Raw genomic sequence first — 21,557 nt, forward strand, 5'->3', positions numbered from 1 at the left:
ATGTCATCAGAGAACCTCAGTCCAAGTCTCACCAGAAGCCCAGCTCAGCCAGGCCAGCAAAACCCTCGTTTTCCCCATGGCCCTCCTGCTCTCTCTACTGATGGCCCTGGTAGTGTTCAGCTATGGCCCTGGGGGATCTCTGGGCTGTGACCTGCCTCAGAACCATGTCTTGGTTAGCAGGAAGAACTTTGTGCTTCTGGGCCAAATGAGGAGAACCTCCTCCATCTTCTGTCTGAAGGACAGGAAAGACTTCAGCTTCCCCCAGGAGATAGTGGATGGCAGCCAGTTCCAGAAGGCCCAGGCCATCTCTGTCCTCCACGAGATGCTCCAGCAGATCTTCAACCTCTTCCACACAGAGCGCTCCTCTGCTGCCTGGAACACGACCCTCCTGGACAACCTCTGCACTGGACTCCATCGGCAGCTGGAAGACCTGGACACCTGTTTGGAGCAGGAGACAGGAGAGGAAGAATCTGCCCTGAGAACTGAGGGCCCTACACTGGCTGTGAAGAGGTACTTCCGGGGACTCCATCTCTACCTGAAAGAGAAGAAATACAGTGACTGTGCCTGGGAGATTGTCAGAGTGGAAATCATGAGATCCTTCTCTTCACTGACAAACTTGCAAGAAAGGTTAAGAATGAAGGATGGAGACCTGGGGTCACCTTGAAATGATTCTCCTTGACTCGTGAGACATCACCCTTGGGCATACTTTTGTCATTTCAAAAGGCTCTTACTTCTTCTTTAGTCACGGAATGTATTGAATTAATTTAGCTAATAGTTTGTCAATAGTATTAAGCAAGAATATTTTAGAATATTCAGCTCCTGAGGCATCCGTAAGAGATGACTGTTCTGATGTTTTTATTTATTCTTTGTTTGTATTTATTTATTTATATTTATTTATTCTTGTATCTTATCATATTTATTTTTATATAACTGATATTTGCCCTTACATTGTATTAAAATTTAGAAAACATGTTCATCTTTCCATTTTATGAAATTTGCATTTTATTTATTAAACTCTTATCAAAGAATACTTCTTAAGTACTTTTTATTCTGAAAACCTAAATCCTTTCTTTTTCAATATAAATCTATCTCCGAATAGTATTTGTCTATTAGGTCCTATGGAACAGTCCTACCACCTGTCAGAACACGCCTGTCAAAAGCTGGAATTCCATGGAATTGAGAGGAGTCCTGGAAAACATGGACACAGTCAGTCCTCATGTCAGAGGTGATTTATGTTCAGTCAGCAAGCAGCAGCGAAGGTAAATATCTGAGAGAAGGAATCACCTCCTAGAGTGAAGCGGGAAAGACACGCGGTATTTGTTGGCTGATCCTGGCACCTGTCCTCTTCCTCGTGCCCTCTCCCGGCCCTGCTTTCCCGAATCCCCTCACTCCCTTATCCAGTCTCTTCACGCCCTCCACCTACTGCCCATCCACAGGGTGCTCTGGTTCTGTTGGGCTTTCGAGCTTCTAGGTTTCTATCAAGAGTGGAAAGCTGCAGGGAGAGAGCAAAAGTTAAATGGGAGTTCTAAGTTTTTCAAAACCATTGTAGGCACATTTGTTTCTGTGAGTCTTGATGAATACCTGTGATCCCTGAGGGAATGCCCCTGTTTCAATGATGAAATAGGCGCTGAAAGGAAAAGGAATCAGCTGAACCCAGTAGACCCTGGGGGCTCAGGAAACCCTGCTATGGGACGTGCGCCCCCCGCTGGCCATGAGTGACTGGGCCTCCATCAAATGTGGGAGGCAGACTTATCTTCCATGCACAACTCCTGCTGCTTCCTGGGGATTCACCTCCAAAAGGAACAACGGGCCTTTCCTGGCAAGAATTGATCTAATACTGGAATAGACAGTTTCTTAGCATATATCGTTACAAAAAGAACAAGTCTACAGCTTCAGGCAGGGCAAGGCCACTTTGGGCAATGGGCAGCTGTGGAGAGAAAGGGATTAAAATGTGTTTCCTGTCTCCAGCCTGCTACTAACCACCTCCTGACTAACCATCCCTTATGCACACGTGTGCTGGAGCTGGACAAACTGAGTGTGGAACTGCAGTGGCGTTTTAATTAACTGGAAATCTCATAGTCGATGGTGTTTAATGTCATTGTAAACGGTAAATTTCCAGTTTCACAAATTCATTCCAAATATTTGATCCTGACTGCGTGACTGGAAAATACACTCATCATCATATTGAATGATGATATTGACAGCCCTTTCAGGTAGTCAGATAGAAGGCTCAGACACATTTTACGAACTGTCAGAGAATTCTAATATTGCTAACCAAAACCCAGAGGCCTTTTCATTCAAGTCTATGAATGTTGGTAGAATCTGGGAGGTGTTGCTATAACATGCACAGTATTGTACTGGTGGTGGTTAACCAGGAAGTGTATGTGTGTGTATGTGTGTGTGTGTGTCTGTGTGTGTGTGAGAGAGAGAGAGAGAGAATTGCTCAGGTAGCAGGGACGGGTGTCAATTAGGAGGGTTTATTGAATCTTTGCCTCAGATGACCCAGCCAGTGCTTTAGTTTGCTGCTCTACAAATTGTGGGTGGGAAGCGTCTTAGCAGTATTTCAATTTTAATAGATTTTTGTCTTGTATCTCTCTTTCCTCTCCTACTACCTCTCTGTGGACCAGTTTAGGAGCAGGAGAAAGGCTTGGCAATTTCAGACTCCCGTTGTGTTTCCTTCTTTGAAAGGATTCAAATATTATAATCCTTTCTATATGAGGTGCTGTAGAATGTACATATATATATGTGTCATATATCTATAGCTATATATGTACGTATATATACATACATATATATAATTTTATTTACTTTTTGTTCATTTTGTCATATTGTTATGTTTAGTGTGAAAAATTCTCCTGGCCAGCCCTGTACTGTCACTTTGCCCGGAAAATCTCTGTAGCCATATCGTGTTTGTGTCCAGGAGTTATTAATATATTTGTGATAATATATTTAGGAGTTTAAGTCTATTGGAAAGTACTGGAGACCCGAGGGGGGGGCGGGCAGCGGCACAGCTGGGGGTGAGTGAGAGCTGAGCCACTGCAGCGCTGAGCTGCCGCCCACCCCACACAGGTCCCCTCTGCTTCTGGACCTTAGCTGCCCGGGACACATGTGGCTGGAAAGAGGACCAGGGGAGACCCAAGTCACCACTATGGTGGCCATGAACGTCTGCAGGGAATCACTGTGCAGGGTCAGCTGGAGGAAGCTGAGTGTGAACGCAGGCACATCTTGACCCCCACCACCCCCCCAGCCAACTTCCTGTGCTATCACGGGCAAGACCCCTGGAATGACCAGCCAGGCAGAGAAACAGTAAACAGAGGGAGCCGCAGCACCAACATGGCCACGTCTACACCCCACAAACTGGGAAAGAATCCAGGAGCTCACTGCACCAGTATTTAGGAGCTTTGAAGTTCTGATTCCACTAGGATGAGTCTGCATCAGTCACATGAGCTCATTTGCTCAATAAAACAAAAGCGAGCATCAGGAACTGTGAAGTTGTAAGAGCCAGCAGCAGCTGGAGAAGTTGGAATGTAAGAAACTCGGCACATTTAGGTATACAGGGCTCTTGACTGCACAGATTAAACAGTAGATGTCAAGTGTGTTACATTCAAGTTACAAGGTGGTGTTGTAGGTTAGTTGGTCTGTCCTGTAGAAGATCCCAGTGGGCTCCTACGCTTATGGTTTCTCTGCCTCCAGCTACATTTTAAGGCAATTTGCAGGATGGCTGGTTGTTGACCTTGCCAAACTGACACTTAAAATTAACCATCACAAAGACTATCCTGGAGAAAGGATGTTCAGATTCTCAGCAGCATCTCTGGTTCTCGTGGACAGTGATATTTCTAGAATGTCGTTAAGAGCTCAGGCTATGGAGTCAGAGGCCTGGATTCCACAATGTTGCCATGACCTTGGGAAAGTTGTTAATCTCCCTGTGGCTCTGTTTTCTTCTTCACAGAATGGGGAGAATGAAAGGACTCACATCTGCCCATTTTGTTAGCTGACATGTACTCAAATGACTGACACATGCAGGTGCTTGAGAAACACCTGTTTCGTAAATGCACGTTCACTCGAGGGAGTGTTCGGGGGAATGAATCCCAAGTATTAACATGCTAAGAACAGCACCTAGTCCAGGGAGGGTGCTCAATAATGTCATCCTTATTTTTAATATTGTCATAGAATTTTCCAGCTATATTATCTTCAGCATTAATGATATTGAGATGGTCCAAGTTTCTGAATGAATTCATTCATTGTGTGAAGTGCCCACTGCAAAGCACTAATATCCATTATTCTGCTAGATAGAATTAGTGAATTAGTAAGTTGGTCTTCTTATTTAAAGTGAGTCTCTTGTAAGTTGGTTGATATGCTTCTCCCTCCTTGTCCTAAAACTGACGACATCTAGATTGAAAAATGAAAGAATAATCACATGACTGGTTTGGCAAAGCTGAAGGCTGGCCGTTGGGCAAGAATAACTTTCGTTTAAGCCCCTGCCAGAAGCCATCAGCTTGCTGCTCTCTCTGTACTTCTACTGTGCCCTTAATCCTTCCTCTTTGCTATAAGCCTTAGAATCCAGTTTTGTTGCAATGAATTTAGCTAAATTATATTTTGTCATTTTGTTACTTGAGGGAAGGTCAGCCTTTTTGTTCAGTTCTGGCCTTCAACTGACTGGATGAGGGCCTCTCTCCTTAAGGAGGGCAATCTGCTTTACTCAGTCTATTTACTCAAGTGTTAACCTCATCCAAAACACACTTACAGACACACCTCGAATGTTTGGCCAAATATTTGGGTACTCCATGGTCCAGTCAAGTTGACACATAAAATTAACCATCACTAGGGACAGAAGATGAAATACTGTAAAGCCCAGCGGATTGGTGAACCCTGTATCTGCATAACCTCAGGTTATCTGTATGAATTGGGTTATATCATTTCAACCTGACACAGAGCCATGGGTGAACATTCTCTGGGACACCACGTGAGTGATTAAAGGGTTTAAAGAAGACAGTTTTGTTTTGGTCAAAAAGCTCATTCTCCTTGACAATGAGGGAACAGCACAAGGTTTACATATATAAAATTTTTTGACAATTATTAAGTTTACCCCTGATATCCATATTATGTGAAATTGTGTGAAACTGAGTGGATACGATGATCCTCTGCTCCAAGGTTGCTGTCTGCTGTCAAGACAGATCAAGTGCCCACAAGACACCCCTATTGAAGCGCTGTTCACCCAGTGCCTCACTCCTCCCTCAATTCTCTTCTGATGCTTCCAGAACCTAGGCCATAGACACATCTGTCACCAACACAAGGGCGGCTCAGGCCCCAGGCTCCCCTAAGGAGACTGAGAGTTCAAGTAACATCTAAATGTGAAGTCCAGAAACATGGACGACTTGGATTCATACGAGTTTAGCACCACCCATGTGCAGAGCACTGAGACAGGCCTGCTGCCGAGAGGAGACTACTGTGCAGCTCTTTCAACTCTCCTTGACTTCAGGTTCCTCCTGTCCTGTGAAGAGGAGAAAAACAGTGGTTCTTAGCCTATCCTGTGCTCAAATCTGACTCTGTTTCTTACTGGCTGTGGCTTTTGGGCAAGACCCTTTTCACTGAGCCGCTGGCCTTCCCACAGTCTTCTGAGACACAATTTAGAAGATATGAACTCTATAAGAACATGTGGAACCCTCTGAAAAGTGCTGTGTGGAGGATGGTGGTTGTTGTTCAACACATCTTATTGTGTTGAATTGGACTGTTTTCCAGGTTGCCGTGATATTCTTCACAGCATTGCTTGTTGGTTAGAGAATGTGATCCTGCAGCCAGAGTTCCTGGGGGACCCCAGCTCTGCTATTTAGGAGCAGTGGGACCTTGACAAATAATATAAACACTATGCTGCATGATTGCCTCATCTTTAATATGGGGACAATAATAGTATTTTTTCATAGGATTGTTGTCAGGATTAAATGAGTAAACACACACAAAAGGAATAAAAGTGTGCCTGGCAAAAATAATCAGGACTGTTAGAATCCCAGAGCGGCCACCTTCAGAGAGGAGCCAGGAGAGCTGGTCTCAGGTAGTGACTGGAAGGCAACGCTAGGGTGGCGCTAGGTCCTGGGCAAAACATTCTTTTGTTTTCTTAACATGGGTGCTAATTTCACAGTGTCTTCAGCGTGTGAAAATTCCATGTGCTGAATGCTGAAAAAACTTGCAATCTCTGTGTATTATACTTCTAAAAGTGTTTTTGGGAATTAGTGAAAATTGTTGGGATATTTTCGGAGCTCCGAAAGCTGAGGATGTGGTGGGGTCTGAGTTTATTTCTCTAAGGAGAAAAGGGAAGCCCAGCTAATGTCTGGGGTAAAACTGAAGTAAAGAGAAACAGCACTAAAGCAATATAAATGTCCTTCCCTCCTTTGATGTCCATCCTACTTCCCACCTACAACATTTGCGCGCGTGCACACACGTACCTGTACTTTACATATAGCACATGTATCTTAGTGTGCATATGCATCTTATATACACCACACACATATATATGATCTGCTCAAAGATTGCTGCTGGAAAGTAGGAAGGACCAATGAATGCAACCCTGGGGCCACAAAGAGTGGTGGCACCTGCTAGGCAGGGGAGGGGCCTTGGGTTCACCTCTTTTTGCCCCCTTCCCCGCAGTCAAGAATGTTTTGTGACTGCCCCTAACTGGGATATGTGCTGGAACTCTATGTTAGAGTCCACTCTCACTGTGCTCCGTTGCCTTGGGCAGCGGTGTGCATTAGATGGAGAACGTTGCCTCGTTTCATCTGCAGTTTACTAAGCCCTGGGCCTTTGGTTCTACCGACCACCTCTCTTTTTATTTGTAAACAGTTGGGATCATCCTTGTCATATTACTGCATTCAGTGGTGTCCAGATTTACCAATGTTTCAAAAAAACGCAAACAACAATCAGGTAAGGTAACCCAGGGTCCTGCCTAGAAAAGAGATTGAATCGGGCTTTTCCTTTCCTTATTCCCACTATTCTAAACCAATTATTAGAATGGAGAGACCTCAGGAATAGAAACTCTCAAGAAAGATTAGATCATCATCGATCTCTGAGAACTGATAGGGCAGGGCACAGGGCAGAGTGGAGACTAGGGCTTCTATCCAACTCACAGACCACATACAGAGGTATAAATAATAATAATAATAGGTAAAATCCCCAAAACCTTGGTTCAGGGCCATGGAATGGCTTGTTAAGAGAGTTCAGGCCACCCAGAGGAAGAGTCCCTCAACAGTGTTCATCAGCTGCTTTCCCATCTCAGGCTCTGGCCAAGCCTCTCCTTGTGTCAGATCTGATGCATGGAGAGCAACACCGAGCCTCCAACTCACTCTGATCAGATACGACTGGATTTGTTCTCAAGGAGCAGAATCCTACAGGATGGAGCATACGTGTCCCTGAAGATCTGAGAGTCTGGGCCCCTTTTCAGTAGAGGACCACTGCCTGAATTATCAATAAGGAACCACGTGCACACTAAAAACACTTCTTTATTTGAGTGAGAAAGAAGGATCAGTGGAAAATATGTTGATCTGCTTTAAAACTGAATAACATGGAAACAACAGAGATCTCAATTAAACTAATGTAGAAAGTTACACACATTATTCAGTAATAATGTCTGTTGCTTCTGTAGAAGGAGAAGGGCAAAGAACACCTTCTGAACTCTCTGTGTTTTGGTCTTTCAGCAGCAATGCGGAGGCAGGAAGAAAAAAGCAGGAGCTTCACAAGGTAAGGTTCTGCTATTCAATACCCGGCCCTTGCAGGTGTCAACTTACATCTCTTTTCCATCAAGTCCCAGGCCCCTAACTGCTGACAATGTCCCCTCCTAGAGCCAGGCCTTCTCAGAAGATAGTGCCCCCAGAGGACAGACTCACAGCAAGAAAGAAAAGAAATCAGAACCTGGACACTTCTCACCCCGCTCTGCTCCCCACTTGAAAGCTGGGCCGTGGGGCTCACCCACTAGGGGACAGTGTGAGGCACAGGGCAAGAATCATTGTTTTGGGGGCAAATATTTTGGGCAACACCTCTGGACAGGTTAACTTCCCTAAGGTTCACACTCTCTGACAGAGTACCTCTCCCACAACTCACGGGGGTGTTGTCACGATCGCCTGAGACAATGTGTGTGAAAGCACTTTAAAATGACACAGCCCTATACATAAGTGGACCGTCCTATTCTTGTCATTGAACCTTTGACCTTGAATCCTAATTCCTGGGCATGAATCTTGAAAGAATCTATTCCCAATGGAACATTCTACTGAGCCTCCTATATACTCTCTTTGTGCCCACTTTCGCTTGACACACCCAGGCTCCCATCTGCCCGGTGTGGAGAGCTCTCCTAAAAGCTGCTAATGTGGCAACAGACCCACTTTCTCTTCTGAAAAGATTCATGTCTTCTGTTATTTCAGGCATCCCTCTTGCTGGCTTCCCTATGGAATTCCAGAGTCCCGGTCCAGCATGATGTTGACATGAGCGGGTGCCACAGGGAAAAGAATAGGAAAGGAAGCCGTGGGGTGAGGGACAAAGGAGTCCCATAAAGTCAGTGACGAGAGGAATGTGACCTTCCGGGGCCTGCCTGGCTGGGCTGTCCCCTGCTCTTCCCCTGGATGTACTTTTTTCCTCTTGTCTTCTACAGGCACCTATTTAAGCTCCCTTATGAGGGTAGCTTTCTGTGGGGCGGCTCTGAGACAGAGCAAAATGTGGCTTGGGGAGTCACTCACAGGATGAATCATCAAGAGGCCCAGGGAGAAGCTAGACTAGAAGGATCCTGGGTGTTTACCCAGGACATACACTTGGGTAAGAAGATGAGGAAGATCAATACTGTGAGGAATGATGCCTACTCCAAAGAGGTTATAACTTTTTACATTCCCACAAGAATGCGAGTGTTACTTTCTCCACATCCTTGCTAACACTTAATATTGTCACTCTTTTTAATTTAGGCATTCTGGTTAGTGTAAATTGGTATCTCATTGCGGTTTCCACTGGCATTTCCCTAGTGACCAATGGTGTTCAGTACATTTTCATTCATTTGTTAGCCATTCGTAAGTTGTCTTTTTAACTTGATTTGTAGGGGGCCTTTATATATTCTGATTAGAAATCCTTTGCTAGATATATGTATTGGAAATATTTTCTCCCAAATTGCAAGTTGCCTTTTCATTTTAGTGTGTGTGTGTGTGTGTGTGTGTGAGAGGAAGATTAGCTCCGAGCTAACATCCATGCTAATCCTCCTCTTTTGCTGTGGAAGACGGGTTCTGAGCTAACATCTATTGCCAATCCTCCTCCTTTTTTTCTGCCAAAGCCCCAGTAGATAGTTGTATGTCATAGTTGCACATCCTTCTAGTTCCTGTACGTGGGACGCAGCCTCAGCATGGCCGGAGAAGCAGTGCGTTGGTGTGCGCCCGGGATCCGAACCTGGGCCTCCAATAGCGGAGCGCACGCACTTAACCACTAAGCCACGGGGCCGGCCCGCATTTTCATTTTTTAAATAGTATGTTTCCTTAATTAGAAATTTTAAATTATTTAATAAGGTTTTTATTTTAAAATAGTTTTAGATTTATGGAAAAATTATGAAGATAGTACAGAGAGTTTTCACTCCCATTTTCCCCTATTATTAACATCCTTGTTTAGTAAGTGACATTTACCATAATAATGAATCAATCTTTACATGTTATTACTACACGGAGTCTATACTTTATTCAGGTTCTCTTACTTTTACCTACTGTTCTTTTTCTGTTCTATGATCTCTTCCAGAATACCCCATTACATTTAGTGTCATAACTCCTTAGTCTCCTCTGTGCTGCGACAGTTTCTCAGAATTCCGGGGTTTTTGATGACCTTGACAGTTGTGAGGAATGCTGGTCAGGTATTTTATCAACTGTCCCTCAGTTGGGACTTGTCTGATGTTTTTCTAATAATTATGCTGGGTTACAGGTTTTTGAGAAGACCATTTGCAAAGTGCCGTTTATTCACTCCCTATCAAGGGTACATACTGTCAACATGACATCACTGCTATTGTTGAGCTCCATCACCTGGTGGGGGCAGTGTTATGAGGTTTCTCTCCTGTGAAGTTACTGTATGTCCCCCCTTTTCACACTGTCCTCTTTGGAAGGAAGTCTGTATATGCGCCCAGACTTAAAGAGCAGGGAGTGATGCTCCACCTCCTCGAGGGCACAATAGCTGTATAAATTATTTGGAATTCTTCTGAACAGGAGATTTGTCTCTTCTCTCATATTCAATTATTTATTCAATAATTTACTTATAGCACTATGCACTAATGGATATTTATTTTGCACTTTGAAATATAATCTGTACAATCTTATTCTGTAGCTCAAATTTCTCCAGAATTGGTAATTGTGAGCTCTTTCAGTGAGCTCCTGTGTCCTTCTGACATATCCCATCACTGTGTGTGTGTGTGCGTGCGCGCGTGTGTGTTTTAGAATTTCCATTCTGGCACTACACAATGATCTCAGTTCATATTGTATATTCCCTGCTGTAGTCCTAGAATCAGTCATTTCTCCAAGGAACCCTGGTTCCTTTATTGGAAATGGTATCAGTGGCCTAGATCTGAGCACAAGATGTGCTTGTTCTTACTCAAGCTTCATCGCTCTTAGCCCTTCTCAGGTGACAGAGCAACGGAACAGATGTGTTAAAACCAACCTGTGTATATATACGTACCTATAAATATTTCCATATGCAAAGATGTGTATCTATACCACACATGAGTGCATACTTATATATCCACATGGACCATTCTAGCTCCACCCTCTTGCTTATCTGTAACCTTTCACTCCATCAGTGAGAACCTGAGTCACATCACTTGACATCAATTTACTTAATATTTCACTTCTGGCATAGATGTACAGCAGAATTAGAATTGTTAAGCCATATCCCGGAGGGAAACGTTATCAACTCGAGTGCTTATAAGCAGTGTCTTTTGTCGTTAGTCTTACAAATGCCACTCATTTTCAAAGTTTCATAGCTCAGCAACTATGCCCCCACCCGCTTCAGTGAGGGAATGGGGCAGGTGTCATGATGGTGAGAAGGTGACATTCCCATTCCTTCCCGCTTGCTGGGTCATTCTTCCCTCTTCACTTGCAGTTAAACTTGTTCATTTATCTGCAGTCACTATGGCTGCACCGTGAACATTCCCTTCCTGATCGCTGTGTCGTCCCTTGCCCTGCAGTGACACCATCAGGCGTCATGTAGTCTCCATGGGAAGGGGCTTCCCTTTCCCAGGTACCCACTCAATGGGGAGAATTCGTTGTTGTGTCCAAAGCTTTTTTCTAGATAGATAAACCCCACAGATGCGGCAGATCCTTAAGCAGCACCTACCTTGTTCCTTGGACTTTCCACATTAACCCCAGCATCCCCTAAACACCCACCTCCTCTAAAGCTCAATTAGTTCTACATCCACTGTGGTTAGTTTTTCTAACATTCAAAAGCCATGTTTTCAGGAAAACGTTCTGACCTCTGAACTCATTCAGAGAAGGGTTGTCTGTGGAGGTTGGGAGGTGGAGCAAGGTGACCCAATTTTCATGTCCCTAGCTTTGAACCCAGTTTTCTTCCAGTAGCCAGGAATGACCTGAGGGCCTCTTGAAGATATGTGGAGATTTCTCTCTCAAGTTTGATAATATGTTCTTCTACTCTCACGTTTGCCAAGCCCTTATATCTGCTCTGCCTTCCCTTGGGTCTCCTCCCCTTCCCTCGACCATCTATCCACATACAGAGCCAGGGATTCTGTTTTTCTGTTCTCGAATCTGTCACATGGGAAGAGGAAATGGGAGTTGGTGGTCGGCTATACATTTCCATTAAGGCTAAGATAATAATTGTTGGGGAGCAGTGCCCACCTCCCCAGCCTGCATCAAGAATAGAGGGGAGATCTGGGGGCAGGTGGAAGCTATTCCCCACCAAAAGATTCAAGGTCATAGGGACTTCTCTTTACCCATCTGAACTTATGGCCCTAAGAGTCCAGTTCCATTTTCGGAATATGTGAAGTTTCTTGTCTCTCACTGTTCCTAGAGGCTGATTGGGACATTTTTGGTCCTATACTGCTTGTGCAATCCCAACTACTCCACTCCATAACCATATAATGTTCTAGATAATGAGGGAGCAGAGGGAGGGACTATTGAGTCTAGGTCCCAGGACGTGGTCTTTGATTTTCTCACTTTCAAAGCCCCTGAGCATTCGTATTTCTTGTTCTTGTATTCTTGTGGTAGTACTATATTAAAAAGATTTTAGAATTGAGATATATTCACAAATACAAATGAAGGAACCCGAGACAATGGTGGGTGTGCTGTGCCACCGTCAACATCCCTCCCCGACCCTGATCACCTTCAGAAAGTCTCTCGATATGAGCTGAGGCTGAGCCTTTGTTACTCTAAGCCTGAGCTCCTGGATAACCCGACGCTTCCCCAAATGTGGCTGAGGCAGAAGACACAAGTGTCCTTTTAGAAAAAAATAAATATATTTTGGAAATATATATCTTTGCTTAAATAGAGACAACCAACTTCAGAGAATGTGGAAATTGAGAACCATTTAATTTCCTCTGATTTTCTGGAAACAATTCTTTGAGAGGAGTTTTTCAGGGAGTAGGGGATGCAGGAGGACTTTCTGGCTGCCCTGAGGAAACACGCTCCCAGAGGCAGAGAGTGGGGCAGGGTCACGGACAACCTGATGGATCCGTGGCTGTGTATGGGGACACTCCTGCAGTCACGCAGGAGGCCACTGTCCTGGTCTTCACGTAGCAGAAACTATTTTGGAGCTCTCACTTGGAACCTTAGAAAACTAGGGAGACAGTGAACTGAACCACTGGAATTCCTGGGGTGTGTCACCTTAGGTGAGTTGTGAGATCCTGAGAGAGAGTGGGATCCGGGGATGAGGTGGGGTCAGGTGATGAGGTGTGGTCCAAAGACAAAGTGGAATTTCGATGGGATAGGGTCCTGTATCTGAGTGTGCTCTTGGTGTAGAGGAGAAAAGGTAAGTGGTGGGGGGTGACTGATGGTCCTGACTATGTGGGATCCAATGACGAAGGAGGCTCTGGTCAAAGAAAAGCATCCAATGGTTATACGGTGAAAACAAGGAAAGTAAGCAGGTGGTATACTCCAGTCAGAGGGTGGAGGCCAGAAGCACAGAGGCCAGAGTTAGCTATGACTTAGTGGATCTTAAAGGCGACACTGAAAAACATCTTCCTAGCTCCCCGAACAACATGATGTCTGCTTCCTTGGCTGCTCTTATCCACTCCTCAGAGAAAGGATCTTTATAACTGGTCAGGAAAGTTACCCAGCAAAAGAGGCTTGTGCAGGTACCTGCAAGACACAGAGGGTACAAAGCACATTTAAAAGCTGAATGGGAGAGCCAGCCCAGTGGCTTAATGGTTAACTTCGCACATTCCACTTCGGCGACCTGGAGTTCGCTGGTTCGGATCCTGGATGCGGACCTACTACTCACCGCTCATCAAGTCATGCTGTGGGGGCCTCCCACAAAGAAGAGCTACAACTCTACAGCTATGATACCCAACCATGTCCTGGGGCTTTGGAGAGAAAAAAGAAAAAGAGGAAGATTCGCGACAGATGTTAGCGCAGGGCCAATCTTCCTCAAAAAAAATGCCAAATGGGGACAGGCAGGCCTGGCAGGGGTCACATTCTCCCATTTGTCTGACTTCATGATATTCACTTTATCTCTATTGCAAGCCTTGATTTCTCATCTCTTTATCTATGATTCTTCCTCTCATGTCAACTCTAAGCTGCATTGGGGTCCCAGAATTCCACAGGCAACCTAGGAAGACGGGGTCCTGAAATAACAGTAGAGATGAATCACCTTTTCTGAAGAGAAAGTAGGTCCGGTGCCATAGGGCCATCTTTGCCGGGAGCTCTCCAAACAGAGAAAATAGGAGGCTGGGTCACCTCAGGAGAAGGTCGGATATTGTAGGAAGCTGAGTAGAATGTTCCATTGGGAATAAACTCTTTCAAGGTTAGATTCCGAATTCCCAGGGCTTAGGATTCAAGGTCAAAAGTTCAATGACAGTAATAGTAAGGTTAAAAGTAATAGTAAGGACATATGCACAGGGCTATGTCATTTTAAAGCTCTTTCACACACCTGGTTATAAGTCATCATCACAACCGTGAGATTTGCAGGCCAGTACTCTCTCAAAAAAGGAGTCTGATGCTTAGGGAAGTTAACAACTTAGAATCTGTCCAAAGCAGGACCCAGAAATTTTGCCTCCAAAAGCAATAATCCTTCCATCTCACTCCACCACCTAGCGGGCAAGACCCATGGCCCTGCTCCATCACTGTTCAGTTCCAATGGATGGGGAGCACAGCGGTTAGAAGTGTCCCAGACCTGTTATGCTCCCTAAGAGGCTCCCCTCTGAGGTCATCATTTTCTGAGAAGGACTGGTTCTAGGAACTGATCTCAGTGTTGTGGACCTGAGCCCTCAGTGAAAAGAGATACTCAGGTTAATCCAGCAAGACCCTGGCATTCAGCAGCAGAACATTATCCTTTAAGGCTCCAGCTTTTTTTCCTGCCTCTCTGTTGACGCTGAAAAACAAGAAAAAACGACATGGGAAGACAATTTGACTCTCCTCTTTCTAAGAGGGCAGCAGACATTCATTATTGGTGAATAATGTGAGTTTCTACATTGATTTGAGATCTGTATTCTTCTAAGTTATTCATTTTTAAAGTGGATCAAAATCTTCTCTACTGATCCTTCTCTGAAAAACTCGAAGAATGGTTTACTGCACACGGTCCTTTAAAAATATTTCATGCATTAGTCCTCTGGGGAAGAAAGGCACAGAATCTCAGATCTTCAGGATGTGTATGCTCCATTTGATAGGACTCCACTCCCTGAGGACATATGCGGTGGTATCTGATCAGAGACTTTTGGAGACTCAGCATTGCTCTCCATGTTGGCGCTGAAACCACAGAGAGACATTGCCCAGAGATACCTGAGATGGGAAGGTGGCCAATGAACAAAGACTGAATAAAGGTGGCTGATGAACAATGACACCTGTTCTTCTCCGGTGTCTTAATAAGCCAGTACATGGACCCTGAATCAGTTGCTTGAAACTATCCTGAGGCCTTACCACACCCATTTATTCAAAACATCTTACCTTCCTTATTAAATTTTGATCCACACTTCATCTAAAATTGAATCACTTCTGATAATACAACTTTGTTACACAGATTCCTTAAAAATAAACAAAAATAAGAAGTAGCTACTTAAAAAATCTGCAGAAACTAACAAATGGACGATTCATAATGTTTGAAACATGAAAAAATCCAGGGAAACTCAAGAACAGTAATGTTTATGCCTGGATAGACAATTAATTCACGCGGGAGCTCTAAAAAAGGAAATAACGAGAGAAAAGTTATTTTAAAATAAAATGAATACCCTGCCCAACTCAATTTGGAAGGCTGGAAAGTAAAGAGTTTCATAGGTTCACAGGAAAGAGACTCCCCCGTGTGAGGCCTCTCTTCCCCACCTTACCCTGCAATTCACACACACACACACACACACACACACACACACACACACACACATCACTCAGTTGATTTACTGTGTACATTATGGTACTCTCTCTCAAATTCAACCAAGTATTGAGATCTTCAAATGAATAGACTCTAGCATTCATTAATAGATGTCTGAGCTCTCTTTCTCACTACTTGGTCAGTGGTGAAGGGATGCAAAGATCGCTATTCAAAGTAGTGATGACAATTATTTTATTCATTATAAAGTCAAACAAGGTGATCTGATAGGAATATATTGGTGAAACCAGGAATTTACTACTAGCAGAGACATTTAATGCCCCATCAAGCCTGAGATGGTTTTCTAATGACTGTTGCATTCTTCTCCCCACTCCCCCACATTGATGGCGAAGTGTCACAGTCCTTTTACTAGACATGAATCAGGACGCTCTGGCCTGCACAGCCCACTGCAGGCAGGAATCACATTTTGACCCTTTCTTTCTCCACATAGCTAAGGACTGCCCATGCCCTTCCTGCAGTTGCACATTCATTCTCTTTATAACAGAAAAATAATTAAGTACTAGAGTTGATTCTTGTCAATAAACGACTTATTATCAGCTCTGTAGGAAATCCTTGGGAAGGGACAGACACTCTTCCTGTGTCACAAGTCTGTGCTCCATAGACTTGGTTCTGCTCATCACACAGGTACAGCTGGGGGCTCTCCTCCCTGGGGGAGTCTTATTGGGTCCCATGGAGAACTGGATCCTGCTCTCTGTCTGCCTTCAGCTCTAGCTACTGTGACATCATTATAACAATGAACTTCCCTCATGTTCCAAAAATATTCAATAAAAAAAAGACGGAGGGGCTCACCTGTGGCGTAGTGGTTAAGTTCTGCATGCTCCACTTCAGTGGCCTGGGTTTGTGGGTTTGTATCCCGGGTGCAGACCAACACCACTTGTCAGCCATGCTGTGGCAGTGACCCACATACAAAGCAGAGGAAATATGCACAGATGTTAGCTCAGGGTGAATCTTCCTCAGCAAAGTACAAAAACAACAACAACAAAAAAGATGCAGTCTTTTATAGAAATCTCTGTAAAACCTTGATCCAACTTTTGCTTCACATCTGTAGATTTCTACTCTTTGGAAACCTCTTACATCCAGAAAGCAAAAGAAAATGGGAAGCAGCTACATGAATGGACAGTGAGGGTGAAACGGGTGAACGAAGAGGGTACTGTGGGGATTTCTACACTGGAGTGGGAGGAAACTCTCCACTGTGGTGTGGGAGTGAAGGAATGGATCAAAGAAAGCCGGATGGGAAGGAGGAAATATGTCAGGTGCCATGTTTCTTTTGGTCTTCCTGAAGAAACTGGCAAGTGTTCTGTCTTTGTGGCTGCCCTCATTGGACCATCAGTCAGATAATGAGAAAATGGTGGGACATTTTCAAAGCATGTTCGAGAAGGAAACAAATAATACTCTGATATGGATCTAAGGAGAGAAAGGAGAAAGAGCTACCATTTATTCAGTTCTTATTCTGTAGAAAGCACTAAGTGCTTTAAAATGCGTGCACTTGTTTAGTACAACAGCCCTGTGAGTGCTTCTAACACATTTCACATTTGAGAATATCAAGACTCAAGGAGATTGAGTTACCCTAGATCACACATATGTCCTGGCAGAAATGGGGTTCAATGCAGAATCGTATATTTGGGATTATAAGAATTTTCTTTAAATTCGTATGTTTGATATATCTAGATATTTTTTAACCACTCCCTACTCCCCCATCACTCTTTCCCTTGCTTGTTGACCAAGGACTTAGAATAACCAAGGCAATTTTAAAGAAGAATAAAAGTAGAAAACTTATATTTCCAAATAGCAAGAATTATTTTAAAGCTATAGTGTGGTGGGACTGACGTGAGAATAACAAAGAAAACAATGGTGGAGAATAGAAAGTGCAGAAACAGACTCATCCAAATATTATCCACTGATTCACAATTGTTGTATCAGTTAATATAACTGGAAAAAGAAATAGGCTTTTCAATAAACGGAGTTTGGAAAATTGGCTATCTATACAAAACAAAAAAGAACTTTGATTCATACCTGAAACTTTACATAATAATTAATTTGAGATGAATCACAGACCTAAATGTAAAAGCTAAGACTATAAATACCCTAGGAGAATACATATAAATATATCTTTTTGACCTTAAGGTAAGCAAAGAATTCTCATACAGGACACACAAAAGCACATCCATTGTAGAAAAGATTGATCTATATTAAGATTAAGAGATTCTGTTTATCAAAAGACACCATTAATGGAGTGAAAAGCAGAATGCAAGAAGAAATCTGGAAAATACATTGTCAAAAGACTCATATCCTGAATATATTAAGAATTTCTAAAAATCAGTTAAAACGGCAGATATACAAATAGAATAATGGCGAAAGACTTCAACAGACTCTTCACAAAAGGGTTAATCAGCACATGAAAAATGTTTCCAACATCATTATTTATTGAGGAAATGAAAATCAAAAACAACAAGCATAAATTACAAAACAAGTGTTGACAAAGATGTGTTTTTAAGTGGGAATTATATAGTTTTCATTGGAGAGTAAATTGTGTACAGACATAACAATTAAAGAAGACAGATATAAATGTGTGACCTAATGTATGATGCCATTTATATGAAATTCAAAAACAGGCAAAGCAAATACATAATAACAGAGGCCATAGATTCGTTGTGACCTTTGTCCTGGGGCTGTTCAGTGGGAGAAGGCACAAGCAAGTTTCTGAGTTTCTGAAAACGTTCTATATATTTATCTGGGTATCATACTTAGGTAAAAATACAACAAGATATATACTTAATATTAGTACATTTTACTACATATAAGATATAAATGAAAACAGAAGTTTAAAAAAAATAAGAAAACATTCTAACCAGTTCTGCTCCTGCACACTCTCTTGAATCTCTGACGTAACAGCTGCCGGCCACCATTTATGGTTTTAAGTCTGTTCATTGCTGTACATACAGTATCTTTTTCCTCTCAATTTATTTGTAACCTGTAAGACAAATATTATTTACAGTATTATTAGTACTAGTACTATTACTAAATAGGTTATATAATTGACATTCTTTTGTCCCATTGTTTCTCTTGAATATTGAAAATTTCCTGCCTCCACTTTAGGGTCCCTTCTTGGTAGCATGCAAGACAGACATCAAACCAATGGTTGCGTTTAATTTAACCTCAGCAGACACAGCACAGCTAACTGGAAGTACGGAATGCTGATGAAGACGCGGAAGTGGGAGGCAGTAGAAAACTACTTTCTGATGAAATCTGGGCTGTTGTGAAATTAAATGATACAGTTTTCTGTTTTCTCGTCTTTAAAAAAAAGCGATAATTTTAGTAACTATCACAGGAAATTGTAAGAATAAAAGAAAAAGTTTCCAAGTTACTGAGAATCTGAACACAGTAAAAGATACCTGCCTTCATATTAATAATACAAATCATTATCATCTGTATGGTCCACGTTCAACCACAACAAGCCAAGAGCAGCTTTGATTGCGGCTCTCCTGACACGCTCAGCGGCGGCACATTAGCGCCCCCCAGTGGAAACTCTAGGACAGGTGGGCGTCTTCACTACTGTGAAGGAGCAGAGCATAGGCGCACACGGTTAACACCGCGCCTGACACAGAAGAGAGAAATCTCAGCACACTGGTGGCTTTTTCTGGCCATCTACCATCTTAGCGTTTGTCGGACAGAAAAAGGCTGCTCTGTGAATAGTATAAATAAATGCTGCTCTAAGTATTCCATGCGCAAACACTTTTTTTGAGAGGAATTTAGCTTGATATCATCACACTAGACTGATATCAACACACTATACTGATAGGAATCAGTATAACGTGGACTTGATAAGAGCAGAGCAGCAACTCAAAATGAACTTTGCATTTCACTATATTCCCCTTTCCCACTGCACACCAGGAAAGAAGGATGTCCCCAAACTGCAGGCCATTCAGGGAAGTATTACTGGAAAAGAGTAAAAATATCCTACTGCATCACAGAACAGAGAGAAACATGTCATTGTTTCTATTTATTTAATATAGGCAATTGGTTGCTTAGTCCTATCGAATTTAGGTTTTCTTTTAAAAAGTCTTGTATACATGTATCTTAAGAATACACAATAGTATAACCAACAAAATTTGTATATCCAATAAAGAGTTAAAATTAATTGTTTTAACAGATGATGGAAAGAAATATAATATTTTTCACACATATTATGTTTAGTCTATTTATTTCTACTAATTCTCACTTAATTAGTCCTATTGCTCTGCTGATAAGGTAGCATTTATGTAGCAAAAAAGTAAATAATACAGGATAAGATATAATTTCAAGTAAACATCTATTTTTCACATTTTTATGTTAAAGTAGTAACACGTGTAAAATGATTTATTATAAATTATATATATATATATTTTTTTGGTCTGGTTGTGCTATGTCTAACATTGGTTCTCTAAAATGTCAGTCACCTTAAACCAGGGACAAGATAGATGTTTTAGAAAATCAATTTCACATGACGGCTGAAGATTTTCAAAATCTATGTTTTAAAAATAAATGGTCTAATAGAGAATTTATTCACTGTGATTGGCATATTTATTACAAAGAATCCTTTATTTTGTTTTCCACGTATACAATTTAAGCAATAATAACACAGAATGAAATATTCTAAATACAAAAAAGAAAGTTTCAAAAATCAGAAGAATTTAAAAAGAATCTGTGACCACAAGAATTCCATGGTTCATCTTGATGTTTTTCTAAAATAGAAGCATTTCAACTATATTCAAATATACAATTTAATTGATGATGCTCTACAGAAAGTGATAAAATCAGAGAAACAAAAATGGAAATTTTGCGAGTGATTTTATGTTTTTAGATTTCATACAAAAAAATTTAGGTCTTGGAGGATCACGAAAAACCACTGGAAATCCCAATGCAGGAATGTTTCCAAATTTAGTTAAAATATAATCATAAAAAGGAATCTGTGTCTTGTTTGTGTAATAAAATTCAAAAGAAATTTATAATGCTACTAGGAAACCATATTAGATCTGAAATACTATCAAGAAAATGAGAAAAATACTTTACCTTATTTTTTGATTACACACCATTTGCAACCCATCATGAACAAAAGTGTCAAATTTAGGTATGTTCTCATTACAGATGATGACAAAACAATAGAAAAAAGATTTATTGACTTTATTGAAATGAAAGAAAAACCTGGATATGTTTAGTGTATGAAATAAATTGAAAAAATATGATATTGACATAAAAATGCTCTTGGCCAAGGACATGAAAATAGAGGGAAGATGTCAAGTGTATACAATAGTGAAAACCCATTATTTCCCTCAAAACTGATTATGCTAAATTTCTGCATAATCTATTCAACTCATAACGTTCATTTAATCTGCAACAACGTTGCTTTTATGACTTGAAATACGATAACCTTTTTTAGTATTGTACAAAGGATAAATGCATTTTTTTAGTTTTGCCTGTCCTAAAAATTACATTAAAAACATTTACAAACACCTGATGGGTATCAAGGTCAAATGAAATCACAGCACTTCACACACAAACTAAAGATGTCTACCAAATATTAAAAGATACGATATCAAGGGACAACATACATTATGCTGAAATCTGAAGCATTTTGTCACAAATAGATTACACGTTTTTATGCAACTTAATTTAGCGGGATGATATTTAGAACTAAGTGGGAAAAGTTAATAGTGCTCTACCATAAAAAAAACTCCACCTATAAATAAAGCAGTTAGTATCACAGAAGGCCTACCCTTCTGCTTACAACAAATGAGAGAAAGCGACTTTGAAAGTATGCTGATAAACGTTAAACGTTAGAAAGAGATATGAATGCACTTCCCGAATTTGAAAATAAACAGAAGTAAAAGTTAAGAAATTGGAAATGTAGGAATCACGGGATGAAAGTATCAATTATTTTGGGATATAAGCATATTTTAAAAATTAGGAGTGTACAGAAGCCCAACTTCAACTTTGAAATGGAAATATAAAAATTTAACCAAGTGCCATCAGATTTTTAA

At 41.7% G+C, this 21,557-nt stretch overlaps 1 pseudogene; it reads left to right on the forward strand.

Annotated features, from left to right (window-relative positions):
* On the forward strand, positions 1-664 carry LOC131419798 (interferon omega-2-like; annotated as a pseudogene).
* The last annotated feature ends 20,893 nt before the right edge of the window (positions 665-21,557 follow it).

This window comes from Diceros bicornis, chromosome 22 (genome assembly GCF_020826845.1).
Source record: "Diceros bicornis minor isolate mBicDic1 chromosome 22, mDicBic1.mat.cur, whole genome shotgun sequence".
Lineage (NCBI taxonomy): Eukaryota > Metazoa > Chordata > Mammalia > Perissodactyla > Rhinocerotidae > Diceros > Diceros bicornis.